Source organism: Otolemur garnettii, unplaced genomic scaffold, assembly GCF_000181295.1.
Source record: "Otolemur garnettii isolate 467f Iridium unplaced genomic scaffold, OtoGar3 scaffold00123, whole genome shotgun sequence".
NCBI lineage: Eukaryota > Metazoa > Chordata > Mammalia > Primates > Galagidae > Otolemur > Otolemur garnettii.
The window spans coordinates 732,934-749,841 of NW_003852518.1; the positions used below are offsets into that span (position 1 = coordinate 732,934).

Here is a 16,908-nt window from a genome sequence, read left to right on the forward strand (position 1 = left end):
GAGGCAGATCCCTGCCGTGTGGATGCTGGGTTGTAGCCTGGGGGGACCTCCGAGAAGAATGTGAGCTTTGGTCCAGGCTCAAAGTGTGAATTTAGGTAACCTTGCCTGTAGGAGGGCAAATATCTGTGAGCCCCATACCTCACTGCCTTGGGAGTCGCTTGCTTTGGGGTGGGATGGCCACGCGGACAGTTACTCCTCTTCCATCCTCTGGTCTCTGGGCATCTGTACCTGCAGCTACATGATGTGGCAACTAGAAGGCTACTTCTCATGGACTCGCTTTCTCGTTTTGTTTTTTGGAAGAGCCTTTTAAATGATCTCCTTAAAAAATCATTTTCTTTTACATCTGCTTTAAAAATTTTAGTCCTGGGCGCTGAGCACCAGTTCACATTTGCACAAGTCCAGTGTGAGTTCAGTGATGGCCTCTTTCCTTTTCAGTTTTGGAGCTGACCGCAATGCTGAGCAGGAAAGGGCAGCTGCAGGCCCAGTGACCAGTGGCTGTGTCCTCGCCAGCATCCTCTTCGTGGAGCTAGGTGGCCGCGTCGGCAGACAGAGCCGCCGAGCCAACTCCTGACGGGTGAGTGCTCTCCCTGATACCCAGAGGCTTTCTTTGCAGGAGAGGAGTCTGTTAATGTTGATTAAGGCAAGGTCAATAAATGTGTGACCCTGTTGCTGGAGGCCTAGTCCCAGGTCCTTATTCCAGTTTTCCCAAAGGGAGTCTCCCTGCCTGTGTCTCCGTCTCCTCTTGGGCTCTGCACTGCTGGGGAACACTGAGCTTACCCCTGTCGGGCTGGGAGAGCCTGGGCCATACCTGAACCATCTCTGTGGATCAGACTCCCTGGGGACAAGTCTGGTAGCCAAACAGGTCTCCTCTGCCCTTCTGTAAGGTGGGGGTGACAGTGCCTGCCTTCCGGGTGGCTCTGGGCACGTGGTAACCCTCAAGTGTTGGTACTGTTCCTTGGTGTAGCTAGGCCAGAACACACAGGGCATCTGTTGTCCTGTGTCTGGTTCCTGGCATGGGCATGTGGGCTGCCCCTGCCTTATGGCTAAGATTGGGTTGGGTGAATAATGAAGGCCCAGAGGAGATAACTGGCATCCCCACCTTCCCTCAGTGCATCAGCCTGAGGCAGCCCTTTGTAGAAATGGACCTTGTCTTTCCTCTTGGTTGGCCATGGGTGGATCTGAGATATTAGCTGGAGGTGCAGCCAGGGCTGCAGGCAGAGAGGGCTGAGAGGCCAGAGCAGCCTTCCAGCAAGAGGCCTCTGGGGCCTTTGCCCCAGGGTGGAGCACTGCATTTCGTCAGCCCAGGCTGTCATCCAGAGTCCCCCAGACTGGGTGTTAAACAGTGGAAAACTATTGCCCATAGTTCTGGAAGCTAGAAGTCGAGGTCACTGAGGGGTCAGTTGCTCCCGAGGCCCCTCTCCTTCTCCACGTCCTCACAGGTCATCCTGTGTGTATGTGTGACCTTTTGTCCTTTTCCCATAGGAACACTAGTCATATTGGGTTGGGGGGCCCACCCTTGTGACCTGATTTTAACTAAATTGCCTCTGATAGGATCTCCCAAATACAGGCACCTTCTGAGATATTGACGGTTAGGGCTTCATCATATGAATGTTTTGGAGACAAAATGGTTCAGCCCATCACAGAAGAGAACCCAGCCCAAGGGCCTGGAGGGAGATTGGAACCTGGTTCCTGCTCTCACCGTTCCCCGTATACATAGGCCTCAGGAGAGTTCCGGGCTCTTTTTCCCTAGTACCAACCTTACCTTAGCCTCGTGTTACATGCTGAGTGACATTTTATGTATGCTGTGCTGAGTTCACAATGTGCACATGTGGACAGGCAGCTGACACTCTGGGGCTGTCTTCCTGCGAGGTGGAGCTCCTTGCAGAGAGGACTCCCACCCTGGTCACCCTGAGGGACGTACTTTCCCATGAACTTTGATCTTCCCAAACAGCCACTGCCCTCCTGGTGGAACAGACCGTGATTTTTGTACAACAGGCCTTTACCTTCCTTCTGATAGCAGAGGTGCTGAAGGCAACAGGACCGTCTATCTCAGAGGGAATCTCAGAGAAGAGAATCGCCTTGTGGCCGACAGTAGCTTCACCCCTGCGGTGCGTGAGCCCCTGGGCATAGGTCCAAGGTGGCAGGCCCCCCTGTGCGCTGTGCACTGCGCGCTGTGTGCTGTGTGCATAGACTTGCTGAGAAAGAGGGTGATGCTGGGTCAGAGAGTGATGTTGTCACGGGGGAACGGTCGTCCTCCTTGGACCCAGCTGCCCCTTTGCACTGCTGTAGGCCCTTCCTCCATAGCCAGTTTGTTGCCAGTGATACTGAAGACCCCTGAGCCTTAGGACTGGTGTTTCTGGCAGGCCTTCTTGACATTGAATAGACACAGCTGAGAAGACAAAAAGCCACTGAAACTGGCCCCAGCTCCCACTTCTTGGATCATCGGACCAGCCATGTACCTCTTGTCCTTTTCTTTTCTGGACATGTCCTTTGGAGGACACTCTCCTTCCTTCAAACCTGTGAGTTCTGATAGTCTGTTCAGGGACTACTTGGCATGGACACAGCATTGAAATGAAACCTCATTTCACAGTTAATTTTTCTGTTTTTGGCTTGAAATCCAGTTATCAATAGCAGCTTAAGGAGTAGGGTCCGGTAGCATGGAGCTTGTGGTGCTGTGGGGTGCCTGTCCTCTAGGAGTGGGGTGCTGGCTCTGGGGCTGTCTGTGGCCTCCATTTGACCAGTTTGAATCCCCAGGGGCCAGCAGGGATTTAATGAAGTGCGGCATGCTGGCAGTTGCTCTAGGGAAGTCATTTCCAAATGTTTTAGCCACAAAACCTTTTCTTGACTGGGACGTTCACATGGACTCCCTGTACCTCTCAAGTGACTGTGGCCCAGGAGACACCTTGATAGTGGACGAGAATGCTCTTGCTTCTTCCCTGTAGTCTCCAAGTCGACTCTTGTAATACTGTTCCCAGGGGTGTCCAAGGAAGAAAGTCTGAGGCTTTTAGAAAGCGGATTTGTGCTGATTCATTCCACATCTGCACACTATGTGTAACTGGCCACAGAGGCCTTGAACCATATGCTGGTGGGGACGTGGAGACAGCAAGGGGCATGTGACCTGTGGGCTTTTGAATGAGAGTCTTCTCAGGGCAGTCCCCATCCTGGGCAGTGGATGGGGCTCTGTGGCACCTGTCATAGGCCCCTGTGTTAAGGAGAGCAAGTGTGACCCAAAGCAAGAATCAGCTAAGTTGAATACATTACAGAATCTATTTGATGGAAAACGTTTGTGGACGAGTTCTCACTTTCCTAACTTTTCCTGTTTGGTCACTCTGTAAGTTCCTTACTGAGCCTCCATGTGGTACCAGGCTTGGTCCTGGGTACTGAGAGCACCGTGTCATAGGGTGGCCCCATCCCCAGCCTGCAAGGAATGTGTTTGGGGATGAAAGATATTCCCTTAAGGACTCATGTTCTAGGTGACCTTACAGTTGAAGCCCCGTCCCTGAGGGTTTCAGAAAGATGCTATAGAGTCAAAGTAAGAGGTTCTGAGAAGAGCTGGTTATGGTCAAAGCAGGTCCTTTTGGTGGCAGAGTGTCTCAGACCAGGGCCTCAGGCCTGGATCTGGGTGGGCCCATGGTGGGACCCAGGACCTGGAGGTCCTGGGCCATGCTGGGGGTTGGCTGGGCATCAGGATGGCCCTCCCACTGTCCTTCCCTATCACCATGTCTCATGAGTGAGCCCTGTTTGTTTTGGGGTTATAGGGGAGAAAAAGGAAGGCACAAATGGCCTGGATGGTTCCATTTTCTGTTCTTCTCTCTTAGACCCGAGAGACCTCCAAGTGTTTCCCTCAAGCATGTGACTGCTGGGGGACCAGGACTTAGCTCTCTGCTGTCCCTGTGTCTGGTTGTTTTTGCTTTCAGAGAATTTTCAGCGGTTTTCTTGGGTTCAGAGCTTCACATCCCCAAGCTCAATGTGCTCCTCAGAGGCTCCTGCCTTGTGGGGGTCACCCTGAGGAAAGGCTTCTTCCTCCTGGCTCAGATGGCAGCTCTCACTGGGCTCTCACTTACATCACAGCAGGGGCGACTCTCAGGGCCCTGCTTACCCTTGAGGCGCTTTGGGGGGAGGACCCTTTATTTTATTTTATTTTTTTTTTGCACTATTTTTTTTGGCCAGGGCTGGGTTTGAACCCACCACGTCCGGCATATGGACCTGGCACCCTCTTCCTCTGAGACACAGGCGCTGCCCAAGGGAGGACCCTTTATTGTTGTCACAGCGTCTAGCTTACTTCCCAGCACGATGGACCCATAGGAGTAGAAACCATCTCCACACCACGTGCATTGACTGGTAATTCTTGCGTTTTGCAGTCTAGTTCAAACCAAAACATTCTCAGAATTTCACTGAAAATGGTCTGACTGCTCTACCTTTTTCTTTCCGAGAGCAGAACACAGCAGTTGTGCCATATTACATTCTGTCACTTAAGGTCAGAGGATGGTGAACTAGTCTTTGTGACGTGCTTGCAGACTTGGGTGTCCCATCTCCCTTCCCTACTGCATATTCCTTTGTGCCTTTGCTCTTATTGCAACAAAGCTCCTGATTCTGCTATTTATTCCCCTCTTTCTCATCCCTTCATTTTCCTTCCATAGTAACTTTGTTTCTGTTGCCCACCCTGTAGGAAAACACGCTCACAGCCTTTGGGTGGAGTTTTTATATCCTGTGCAGTTCTTCCTGTTTAATTTCTGCCTGTGTTGGGGCACTTGACTCGGTGGTATTGAGTTTGGATGAATCCTCGCTGGGTTACAGTGGAGAGCAAAATTCTCAAGTCACTCATTTGTTTCTGTATCGCCTGTTAGTGCAGCTCAGTTCTGAACAGGTGGTGGAGTCTCGGGAAGTACCTGGTTAGTGGAGCTCGGTTCTGAACACGTGGCGGAGTCTCGGGAAGTACCTGGTTAGTGCAGCTCGGTTCTGAACACGTGGCGGAGTCTCGGGAAGTACCTGGTTAGTGCAGCTCGGTTCTGAACACGTGGCGGAGTCTCAGTAAGTACCTGGTTAGTGCAGCTCATTCTGAACATGTGGTGGAGTCTCAGTAAGTACCTGGTTGAATTGTTAGTTTTGTTGGTTCCAAGTGTTGCACATCATCCACTGATCCAGAGACTCTAAAAAGCACCAAGATGGAAGAAAGGAAAATAATCCCTCTCTCCGCATGGGGGTGACTTAGGCTGTAGGCCTGTAGCTCAGCTTTCCTTGTTTTAAGAGTTTTTATAGTTCTTATGGTAGCAGTTTTGAGACAGCTGCTTGGAAATTCCAGTCAGATAATTCCAGCTTCTGAGTCATGCCGCTGTTGGCACCTGTTGACTGTCTTTGCTCATTCAAGTTGCCATTGTCCTCATTCTTGGTCTGACAAGATTTTCATTGTATCCTGGACATTTTGGGTGTGAGACTGTGAGAGTCTGGGTCTTACGTAACCTTCTTCCCTGCCGGCTGGCATGCAGGTGTGGATGGGGCGGTGGGGTGGAGCCCACATGCACTGATATTGCGGAATGAAGGGGAGCCCAGCTCCCCATGGGCCCCACTGACACAGGAGGTCGAGAGGAGGCAGATGCCAGCCAGCCCCGCCCCTCGCTGCCCTGCTCTCCTCAGTGATGCTGGTGGGGCTTAGGCTCAGCTCCCCACTTGGTTCTGCCTTTGTTCTCCCTGCAGAGAGCTGGGTCATGGCCTGCTTCCATCGGGTGAGAGACCAGCTCCTTCATAGCCAGTGGATACCATATCAGGAGATTGGCACATTGCCACCTGCGTGTGCCAGTCAGGGGCTAGGAGGTAGAGAATTAGCTCTCCACTCACCCCTCTGAAACTATGGTCGGGGATTAGTCTATTGGTGGGCATTGTAAAGCGTTCCTGGTTCTGTTATGCACCCTTTTCCTGATCCTTTGGCTGGGGGACAGGCTTTCTTGGAGCCCTTCCAGGCTGAGACTGTCAGCAGTTCCTGGTGGGAGGTGTCCAGGGCCTGTCTGGGATATGTGGGAGATAGTAAGGAAACCCAGCATCTTAGTCAGTTTTCTGTTTGCTATAAGAGAATACCCTTGAGTAATTTGTAAAGAAAAGGAATTTATTTCTTCCAGTTATGAAGGTTGAAGGGTGCACGTGGTGAGGCCGTCTTGCTGGTGGGTGCCACAGAGTTCCCAGTGGTACAGGGCTTTGCGTGGAGAGGCGGCTGAGTGTGCCACCTGCAAGCTGAGGTCTCCCTGCCTCTTCTTACAAAGCCTCCAGTCCTAATCCCATTATAACCCCTTAACCCACTAACTCCTCAGTCCATTAAGCCAAGCGTGTATTGATCCATTCAGAAGCACAGAGCCCTCATGACTCACTCGCCAACTAAAGACGCCACCTCTCCACACTGCCCTCTTGGGGAGTGGTTTTGATGTGAGTTTTAGAGGGGGCATTCAGACCACAGCACAGAGGAGCTTACTGCCGTGCTCTTCTCATGTCCCGAGGTCCCCAGGCAGTCTGTTGTCTTCTCCCTGCTTTCTGTTATCTTTCTTTTCCTGTTGTATTGTGTCCCAGTTTTTAGTGTAGAAGAGGCCATGCGAGGATCATGGCTGCTCTACTGCAGCAGAATTAGAAGTCTCCCCTTTGCCTTTGGGAAGTTCCTATTTGAAAGCTTGTTTGTTTGAGTCTTAGGAGGAAGGTTAGAGATGAGTTGTTTAGCTTCTAAGGCTAAGTTGAAAGATGAAAATAATTGGCAGAATTCTGTCAATACCTGCTAGAAGTGAAGTAGACAATTCTTGAAACTCCAGCACTAACCTAATTGGAAGCCTTGCGACTCAGTCATCTTTTCATGGCTGCTAACTTGTCGATTTCCTACTTCTCTTCAAGGTGGTGGTACATCTTGGTGCTATCATTCTATAGATTCAAAGCCCCAGATGGTGATACACACTCATGCACACACTCACACGTATTTTCTTGGTCATTATCTCTGTCCATTTGAATTGAAGATCTCATTGCTACTCAGGAAAGCTTAGTGCTCTAATTTGGTAACTACTGATGTATCTATAAAACAAGAGTTTCTCAAGAGAATTAAAATCATAATGAAGTATTAATAAGGTCGTGGTAAGTGTCAAGCAGTTTCAGTATTTACGGATAAGGTAATATTATTTCTTGAAACTTAATGTTTTTAATCAGTGACAATGTCTAAGTTACATTTGGATGAAGTATACTGCTAGTAAAAAAGCAGTTGGGGTCATATGTGAGATGAGTGAGGGAGATCAAAACCCACCAGTCTCAGCATCCATACAGCCTCTAGGTGAAGCCCCTGACATTGTACAAGGTGGCTTTTGTCCTCAGAGCGTTCCCAGATGTTGGCAGTGGTCTGCAGGGAAGTTGATAGTAAGGCACAGTAAAGCACAGTAAGGCAGGTGCTTCATGAACAGAGAAGGTGGGGCCTGCTGTGGGTGCCTAGACCAAGTAATGGAAACACTCAAGGCAGCAGCAATGATACTGGCTAAAATTTGTGGTACCTCATTTGTGCCAGCTCTTATTCTCAGTGATTCTGGGATCTCACTTTTCACAGCAGGCCCTCTATCTACTTTACATGTGAGGACAGCCAGGTTCAAAGAAGTTAGATACTGTGTTTCCTCAAAAATAAGACGCTGTCTTATATTTATTTTTTCTCAAGAAGACATACTAGGGCTTATTTTCAGGGGACGTCTTCCTCTCTACACCAAAATGCATGGCATGGCTATTCAGATACGCTGCACAGCTGTGCCCACTACTAGATCTTATTATTGGGGTAGGGCTTTTATTTAACAAATGCATAGAAATCCTGCTAGGGCTTACTTTTTGGGTAGGGCTTATTTTCGGGGAAACACGGTACAGTTGGTTCTCATTATTTGAGTGTCCCATATTTGTGTATTTGCCTACTTGCTAAACTTATCTTTAAGCCCTGAAGTTTGTAATGCCGTGCTTCTGTGGTTACGTGTGGATGGTCTGGACTAGGGAGAAATGCATGTGTTCCTGGCACAGCTCAGACCAGGCTCTCCTGCTGTGGTCTACTTGGTGCTATATGTTTTTGGGGTTTTGCACTTTTTGTTGATGCTTTTGGTATTTAAAATGGCACCAAAGCCATTAGTTTTGTGTCTAAGCTTGAGAGAGCTGTGACGTGTCTTGCAGAGAAGCTGTGTATATTAAGGCATGAGTTTACGCTGCTGGGGGCCAGGAGTTCAGTGTCAGTGAATCAACAATATATTTTAAGTAAGGTGTCTTTTAACAAGGTTGTATATTGACTGGTTGACAAACATCTGACCAGCTCATAGAAACCTAACTCTGTTTCTCCCAGGAACAGTGACTCAGAAGTCCCTAAGTCGGTGCTCAAGGTGACGTCTGTCACCTGTCACTGTGTGGATCATGGGAGTCTACTCGACTTGTTCTCTGCCACACCGAATTCTTTGATAATCCTCTTCTCTCCCGAATGGTTTTCTTCTTCTTTTTTGTAAGTGTAATACATGAAGCACAGAACTGCACGTATTTGAAATGTGGAAATGGAGAGCTTTAACATCTGTGAAGCCATCAAGTCGGCAAGGGACAAAAACATCCGTCACCCCCAGTTCCCTCCTGCCTCTCGGCAGTCAGCCCTTCCTTCCTGCCCTTTCACTGAGCAGCTCTCACTCTTGTAGGTGGGTTTGCATTTCCCATGGAGTTGCATGAAGGGAATGACTTCACTTTGTGAGCCCCGTCTGTCCCGAGCCTCGGCCCTGTCGAGTGTCAGCAGCACGCTCCCTGTGTTGCTGAGCCGTGAGCCCCGTCTGTCCCGAGCCTCGGCCCTGTCGAGTGTCAGCAGCACGCTCCCTGTGTTGCTGAGTCGTGCTCTACTGTAGGCAGTTGTCACTGAGGGCTCATCCCCACCTGCAGATCGCTCTCTGGGTTGTTTTCAGGGTTTTGCTGATTTGAGCCCTGCTTCTGTAGATTGCTTTGTACATACTGTGCTGCTTCTAGGCATCCTTTCCTGCATTCTGGACCTCAGCTCCTCCTGAAGCCCTGGGCGTCTGTTTTGGACATGACTGTGAGTCTCCTAGTAATCTTGAGTTCTGGCCTGGGGCAGAGCAGGAGTAGCAGTGGTGGGAAGGGGCACCAAGGCCAGCTGAGGCACCAGTATGTGGACCTCCCTCCCTTTGGTCAGTGAGTTCTAGGCCGGTGTGCAGTAGCGCCCTCATTAATTCTTACAGAGTCTGATCTGCAGCCAAACCAGTGTGGACCCTTGGAGTTCACCTTCATTTTATTGTTAGAGTTGTGTAGACATGAAGGATGATTGCTGGGAGAGCTGTCCTCAGACAGCCTTGGCTGTGGTCTGGGAGGGCCTGTCCTCTGGCCAGTGGTGAGTTATTTTGGGACCCTGGAGAGGAGTGCAGGCTTGATTCTGGTCCCAGGATGGTCCATTACACAGGGTGTTTGCTGTCTTTTCCCTCCTGTCCAGTAGCCAGCTTAATCAGACTGAGGACTCACATACCTTTTGTGATGTAAAAAGCTCCTCTGGAATTGACAGCAGGCATGTTTAGCTCCATGGTGTTGGGGATGGGAGTGGGAACCTAACTAAAGCACGCGCTTGTTCAGCTCTGTATTTCTGTTTGCTGTTTGCTGTCAGCAGTGCGGGCCGACTTCTAGGTGTCTTGCCCCAAGAGACATGCTTGCCAGGCTCTACATGTTGTGATCACTGAAGCTTCTGTTGAACAGATAGCCCTGAAACAGAGGCACGGAGGGGATGGCAGCCCAGGGAGATCCCCCATGTGTGCACCTGCTTAGGTAGTTAGCTCGACAATAGGAAGAAGAACAGTGAGGAAAGGGTTTTTGGGTGTTTGTTTGTTTGTTTGATCTTTGGTCTTCATCCCATGCTGGCAGTGAATTCAAGTTTTCAGAAAGTTGTTTTTTTTAGATGGAGTCTCACTCTGGGTAGAGTGTTGTTGTGGTGGTGTCATAGCTCACAGCAACCTCAAACTCCTGGGTTTAAGTGATCCTCTTGCCTCAACCTGATGATTAGCTGGGACTATAGACGCCTGCCACCACAGCTGACTAGTTTTTCTATTTTTAGTGGAGACAGGGTCTTGCTCTTGCTCAGGCTGGTCTCCAACTCCTGAGCTCAAGCATTCCATCTGCCTCAGCCTCCCAGAGTACTAGGATTACACCATACCCAGCCAGAAAGGTTTTATATATGTATGGTAAAAGCAGAATCTATCAAGATGGTGCTTATGGGCATCCTTGAAATTTATAATTAAAAAAAGGAGGTAAATTTTGTGAAGAGCTTCCTGCCATGGAAGTTTCAAAGGGAACTTAGTTACTGAGGTTGCGGAGGTAGCTCATTTTCAATGGTTCCCCATGGAGAGCTGCTGGAGGGGCTCCTCGGTCTCCTGTGGCCACCCAAAGGCCAGACATTCCAACTGTCTTCAGGAAATAGATTCTCCTTTTTTCTTTCTCAGAGCAGGGCATCCTGGCTGTGCTATTACCCAGAGAGTAGCAGGATTAGCAGGCCGTTCTAAGTTGAGTCCATCCTAAGTCAAAAAGAAACATTTTTGAAATATTAACATCTCCATCAAGGAAAAGATGGAAGAATGTAATAGCTGATGATGAAATTTATGATACAAAGCTAAATCTGAACAGCTACATTTAAAGCATTTTGTGCCTCCAGAAACAGCAGAGCCCTGGGTCTGCAGACAGGGCAGGGAAAGAGGGCAGCGTCTCAGAGGTGCCCCTTTCTTTGAACTGTCAGTGGCTATTTTGACAGATTACTTTGTACAAAAATGATGACTGAAGTCCAGAGTGTACGTGATTGATGTTGATGATTTTATCAAAAGACAATTACTTTCTTAGTTATTGCAGTTTTTAGAACCAATGGAAGGAAAAAATGTAGCTTGCAAAATGGCATCTTGGAAGTTGTACAAAGAAAAGCTAAGCTTTTCCTAAGAAAAGCTCCTGGGGGTTATTTATAGTGACTCTGATGATACAGGACTCGTGTGGCCAAAGGAGAATAAAAATCTATTCTGGGGGTAAAAGACCCATATACAATTCCATTTTATAATTATACATTAAAGAATTTTATAATGAAAATCAAAATTTTACATATAAGCAGTCTTCAAGTTATAGTCGTCTGATTGACGTATGACTCACACTAATGGAGGCTTACTAGAGGTAATAGGTAAATGTATCTGTTTCAGCTAACATACAAATTAAACTTAAGAACAAACCTACAGAACTGATCTCGTTTGTAACTTGGGGACTGTCTGTAAGATCCACTGACATGTTTGTGTCATCTAGAATCTAGATTCTAGAGTGTGGATTCATTCTAGTTTTTTATGGGGAGAGATTTTGCTAACTGTGTCTTTTCATTTGGCATGTCTTTGTAAAGTCGGGGTTCTGATTTCTTATGCTATTTCTGAAAGAAATTCCCTGGTAGCCTTTTCTGTTTTTGAGGGTGAGAGTAGAGACATTTTATACGTGGGTCTCACTCTGTCCATGAAACCAGATTGTGTCACCTCAGAGTCGGTGTGGTCAAGATGGATGTTGTTGGGCTTTACCCCAACCAGTCTCTATTCCTGGAACGTTCCAGGGTCCCAGGGCCCCAGTCCCAGCCACAACAGCTGAAAGCTGATGTTGCCTAAATTCCTGAGCTTCAGGCCCTGGGCTGCAACACCTCGTGCACAGCATTGCTGGGAAGATGAGAAGGCAGGGGATGTCGGAGCTCCACTCAGAAGCAGGCCCGTCAAGAACGTTCCACAAAGGATTCTATTCCTGTCTGCGTGTCTCCGGGACCCTCATTTTCTCCCTGTTCTCTCAGCTACTCTGCACCCTCATCTCTGTGGTTTCATTACTCTGTTCCTGTCCCCTCTGTTCTCCATCCCTCTAATGTCTGCCACTTTCCCCAGCTCAGCTCCCATCTCTGCCCAGAAGCCTCTACTGACTGCTTGCAAGGGCCTGCTGATGCCACCTTGCCCACAGTGGATGGTTTGCTGCCCACTGTGTGCTGTCCAGTGTTGGCTTCTACCACCAGCACACCTCTGCCCGTGGTGAGCTGGAGGGGCCTCCCCCGGGGGCAGCAGGCAGAGCAGGAAAACCTGCAAATCCACAGAGCCATGTTAAGGACAGGAAGGGTGGGCACCTTCTATTGTCAGAGAGGACGTGTCCCCTCCCCACCCCGGGGTAAGAATGTGTTAATGTCAGCATTTAGGCTTGAGCAAGAACCTCCCCAGCCCTGTTTTCTCTAATCATGCACCTGCATCTAGTGAGTCCTGCCCATCTCAGCATGTGGAAAGCCCTCTGTCCACTTGCCCAGGTCAAAGGTCTCAGCCCTCCTTTTTCCTTCTTACATCCTGCCCCGAAGATCCCAGATTCTGCGGACTGGCTGTTGTGTTCCTTTCCTCCTGGCTGTTGCTGGACCTCTGTGGACAAGCCCAGGTGGCCCTTTATACAAGAAGGTCCCATAGGCTGCTCTGCTGCCTTCTCGCCCTCACCTCGGCCTCCTGGGGTGAAAGGGTAGCGGGACAAAGCAGAAAACACAAGGTCTTCAGAGGGGAAACCTGTTCAGGAAGTGATTCCTTTCCAGTCTCCTCTTGAGAGGGTTGCCCTGCTAGATCAAAGGCTCAAAGAAGTGCTGGAAGAAAATAAAACATTTAGCTTCACGTAAACCCCTTTATTTTATAATAAACCCCTTTCTGTTACTGTGGATTTGGAAGAGATGTTGGGAGCCTGCCCCAGAGGCCAAGCTCAAGGCCACGGCACGGGATCTAGGCCTGTGGTGGCCTGGCGGCCATGCCAGTCTCCTCAGCCTGGCCTCCTGCAGTGACACCCAGCACCTCTGACCTTGAGAGCTAGAAGAGACCACGTAAGAGACTCTGAGTGCTTCAGATAAGTCTGGAGAGAATGTCGCTGGGGAGCGTGGGGCCCCAGGGAGACTGTGCTGCGCCAGGAGCTACAGGCAGTGGGTTTAGAGTGAGCTTTGTCGGCATTTCCGGGGGTTACAAAGAGGAGGAGTGGAGAGGGGGCACCTCCTCCCTCCCCTTCTCCCCCATCCTCTCTTATCTCCCCTCCTCCCTCTCCTCTTTCTTTCTGAGTGAGGGAAATGGCAGAGATACTCAGGAGTACAAGAGAGGGAGACCAGGAGGGAGAGCCAGGGATAGAGGCGGAGAGCGAAGGGTGGGCGCCAGGAGGTGAGGCTTTGGGTGGGGGTTGGCCTTGGCAGGACCTCTGGGCTGGAATCTGGGAGGAGGAGAGCAGTCAGCTCATAGTCCCTGATACGGTTTAATTTTGTGCAGGGGAGAAGCGTAGGCTAGGAGGGTTAGGGCAGTAGAAGGAAAGCCCCGGAATCACTGTTGTGGGAGAGAGTGAGCGAGGGTGAATGAGGGTCCACAGCACGGCAAGAGGCCCCGCAGGCGGCTTGTTTTGGGGGTTGGCCCTGTCCTCCCCGTGTAGCTGAGGAACAGCCTCAGTACATAAGTGGCCACGGTTCCGGGGTCTGGCAGGGTCACTGGAGCATGTCTGCTCTTCTCTTATTTCATCAGAGAGCTGATCTTTGATATCAAAGAAAATAAGCCGCCTCACCACACAGGGCTTCTGGGCTTGGGGTGGGGTATGACCTCACCAACCCATCTTAAATCCACAGTGTCCCATGTTGAAAATGCATTTAATGCTGGCAGCATAGCAGACTGTTTAGACTTGGATTTTTCAACTTTATGATGCCTTGAAGCCAGTACACATTCAGTAGAAACTAGAGCCCAATCATAAGTTGCAGGGAGCTCCTCAGCTTCTAATGGGGTTGTGCTCTGATAAGCCCATCACGAAAACTGAAGTTGAACCACCGTTCAGTTGGAATCATCTGTGTTGCTTATCGTTTCCTTGGAGGGAACCAACATCTTCTGTTCGCTGAGTTATTCACTTGTGCTAAAGGCAGAACATTTTAATGATTTGTCAAAAAAGACATTTCAATTAGAACTGAATATATATCTGTGGTAAAACCTCATGCAGCTAAGTTGGGTCTAATAGGCCCGATCTTATTCCCTCATCTGAGACTCTTGAAAACCCGACAACTGCAGCAAACACAGTGACTACATTTCTGTGGAGCTTAAAATTCCAGAGCTGCCCTTAAGGCATCAAGCTCCTGACAACAATAAGAGCCCCTGGAGTTAGGGTCTCCTGACACAATGACATTAAGTTAACCTAGGTGGTGACACTTTTTAATATTTTAGTCTGCTGAAAGAATGACACTGAAAGATCACCTATATACCTGTCTAACAAGGGTACAAGTGAACTTTTCTAGAACTAGAATATAAATGTTTTGACACAATGACTGCAAATGACATGAAATTTATGTGAACCAGCTTGATGAAAGTATCTTAAAATGTATATGAAAACACTACACTGTACCCCCTGTTTGCATTAATGTATACAGCTATCATTTAATTAAAAAAAAAAAAAGAATGACACTAAGGCCATCTGTTGCCACAATCTTGAGCGTTTTATAATTTAACCAGGGGCCTCAGTCTGGGGTCTGGAAAGTATGATTTAGATGTAAAACTTTTTGAGCCCTTTTTAAAGATTTCATTAGATGAAAAGAAGTCTCTCATCAGTGATTTGGATTCTATTATAGGAGTGGATGGTTTACTATCAAGTGTTGATTAGAAGGACTTTGGAGTGTGTATGTTTTGTTTTAATTTTTTAATAAACATAATTATTGTAAATTGTATTTATGGGGCATGTAATGATATTGCAATTTATATAATGTATAGGGTGAACATAGAAGGACATACAGTGTACTTACCATCTCATTTACTTATTATTTCTTTATGTTGGGAACATTTATTTATTTTTTGGGTTTTTTTGTCTCAGCGCCTGTAGCTCAGCGACTAGGGCACCAGCCACATACACGGGAGTGGGTGGGTTTGAATCCAGCCCAGGCCCACCAAACAACAATGACAACTACAACCAAAAAATAGCTGGGGGTTGTGGTGGGCACCTGTAGTCCCAGCTACTGGGGAGGCTGAGGCAAGAGAATCACTTAAACCCAAGAGTATGAGGTTGCTGTGAGCTATGATGCCACGGGACTCTACCCAAGGTGACAGCTTGAGACTGTCTCAAAAAACAAAACAAAAAAACCCTATATATGTGTGTATATATATATATATTTATTATTGTTATTATTTTTTGGTTTTTTTGAGACAGTCTCACTGTTACCCTTGGTAAAGATCTGTGGTGTCATGGCTCAAAGCAACCTCAAACTCTTGGAGTTGAGCAGTCCTGTTGTCTCAGCCTCCCTAGTAGCTAGGACTACAGGCTTTTGCCACCATGCCCAGCTAGTTTTTCTATTTTTAGTGGAGGCTGGTATCAAATTCCTGAGCTCAAGCAATCCTGCCTTGGCCTCCCAGAGTGCTAGGATTACCGTGAGCCACCATGCCCAGCCTGTGTTTGGAACATTTAATATCTTCCTTCTAGCTATTTGAAACTATATAATGTATTATTGTTAGCTATAGTCATGCTACATGTTGAGGGGGTCGAAGACAGCTACACATAAACCCTTTCCCCTCCCCTCTCATCCTCTCCTGCTAAGATAAAGATACAAAGGATCTGGCTAGCCCACCCCTAGAAGTTTGTACCAAAGGACCCTTACTTTCCAAGTAAGCTGTGAAAATAAGCCACCCTCCCCTTTGAATAAATGTGGCCTGAACTTCTCTGTGGTCTCCTCCCTGGGCACCATCATTTACACCTCTCACTACGGCATTAGAATGTAAGCATCCTTCATTTTCAGGCAAAGTTCTAGCCATTTTTCCAGCAACGATAAAATCCATTGTGGAGGCAGCAAAGATAAATCTGAGCGGTGTACCATTCCTTCCTTAACTTCTCTCACGCTGATGGGAGAGCTGCTCCTGGGGCCTTGGGCCTGTATTTGCTACTGTGGCGTTGTCATGGTAATCTGTCCCTTTTTTGACTTTACTGATTATGTCTCTTAATTTTTGTTTCTTTTTTAATACTTTAAATGTATAAAGATCTATCCTTTGGAAGGCACCCAAAGGCATTCAGTTAGTTTTTAATAATTTTCAAATTTCAAGTATCAAGGATTATCAAAAGTTAATGATACCACAAGCAAGATAAAAAGCCTTCACTAAATTTAGGAAAATTTCCTAATTTAGATTAGGAAAAATAAGTTTTTTAAAGAGGATCCCAATTTTAGATCTAAAGTTAAGTAATCTTCATTTTAAACTTAAAATTACAAGTGGACCCTTTAACTTGAGTTTGTACTACATGAGGTCCACTTACATGTGGGTTTTTTAAAATAAATATATTTGAAAATTTGGGGTAGATTTGTGATAATTTTAAAAATCTTGGAAATAGTATAGTCTAAAATACCAAAAATTTTAATTTATCAGGAATACATAAAGTATATGTAAGCTATTCGGTTATTTTATCATTTACTACTATGAAATGCGTGTAAACTTGTTACTAAAAAGTTACAATTTATCAAAACTTAATCATAAGCAACTGTAATGAGGCCGTATAGATTCATAGCCGCATAAATTAACTGTGGTAATACTGCACTGCTGTGATGATTGCAGGAACACTGCCTGTTGTTACTGTTGTGAGCTCGGATGTTATACATATCCCCTTAAAAGGCCCTGTGAAGTTGATCACCTCCAGGAGAGCAACTCATAAGTCACGTGTCACAGTAAAAAGCAATCTCTGGGGTTCTCAAGTATTTCCGATGTAGTGTAGTACAGCTCTATAAGCCTTGAATAACGCCACAGGACCCGTAGGCGTGCTACTTGTGATTCTGGCAAGTGCTCCCTAGAAGCAGGTAATGTCAAGACATTACAAGAAAAAGGTGAATCGCCTGACAAATGCTGTAGACGCAAGGCGCCCTCAGTTCCAGACGGGTGCTTCATCTTG

The 16,908-nt window shown here is 47.6% G+C and overlaps 1 protein-coding gene across 2 annotated transcripts in view; it reads left to right on the plus strand.

Moving 5' to 3' along the window:
• Positions 1-398: 398 nt before the first annotated feature.
• The window catches only part of GRB10 (growth factor receptor bound protein 10), a 178,469-nt gene continuing 161,959 nt past the window's right edge, over positions 399-16,908 (plus strand). For both annotated transcript variants that reach the window (XM_023517875.1, XM_003797733.3), the window contains exon 1: positions 399-574. The gene's annotated coding sequence lies outside the window, so the exon portion shown is untranslated. The remainder of the gene's footprint in view (positions 575-16,908) is intronic.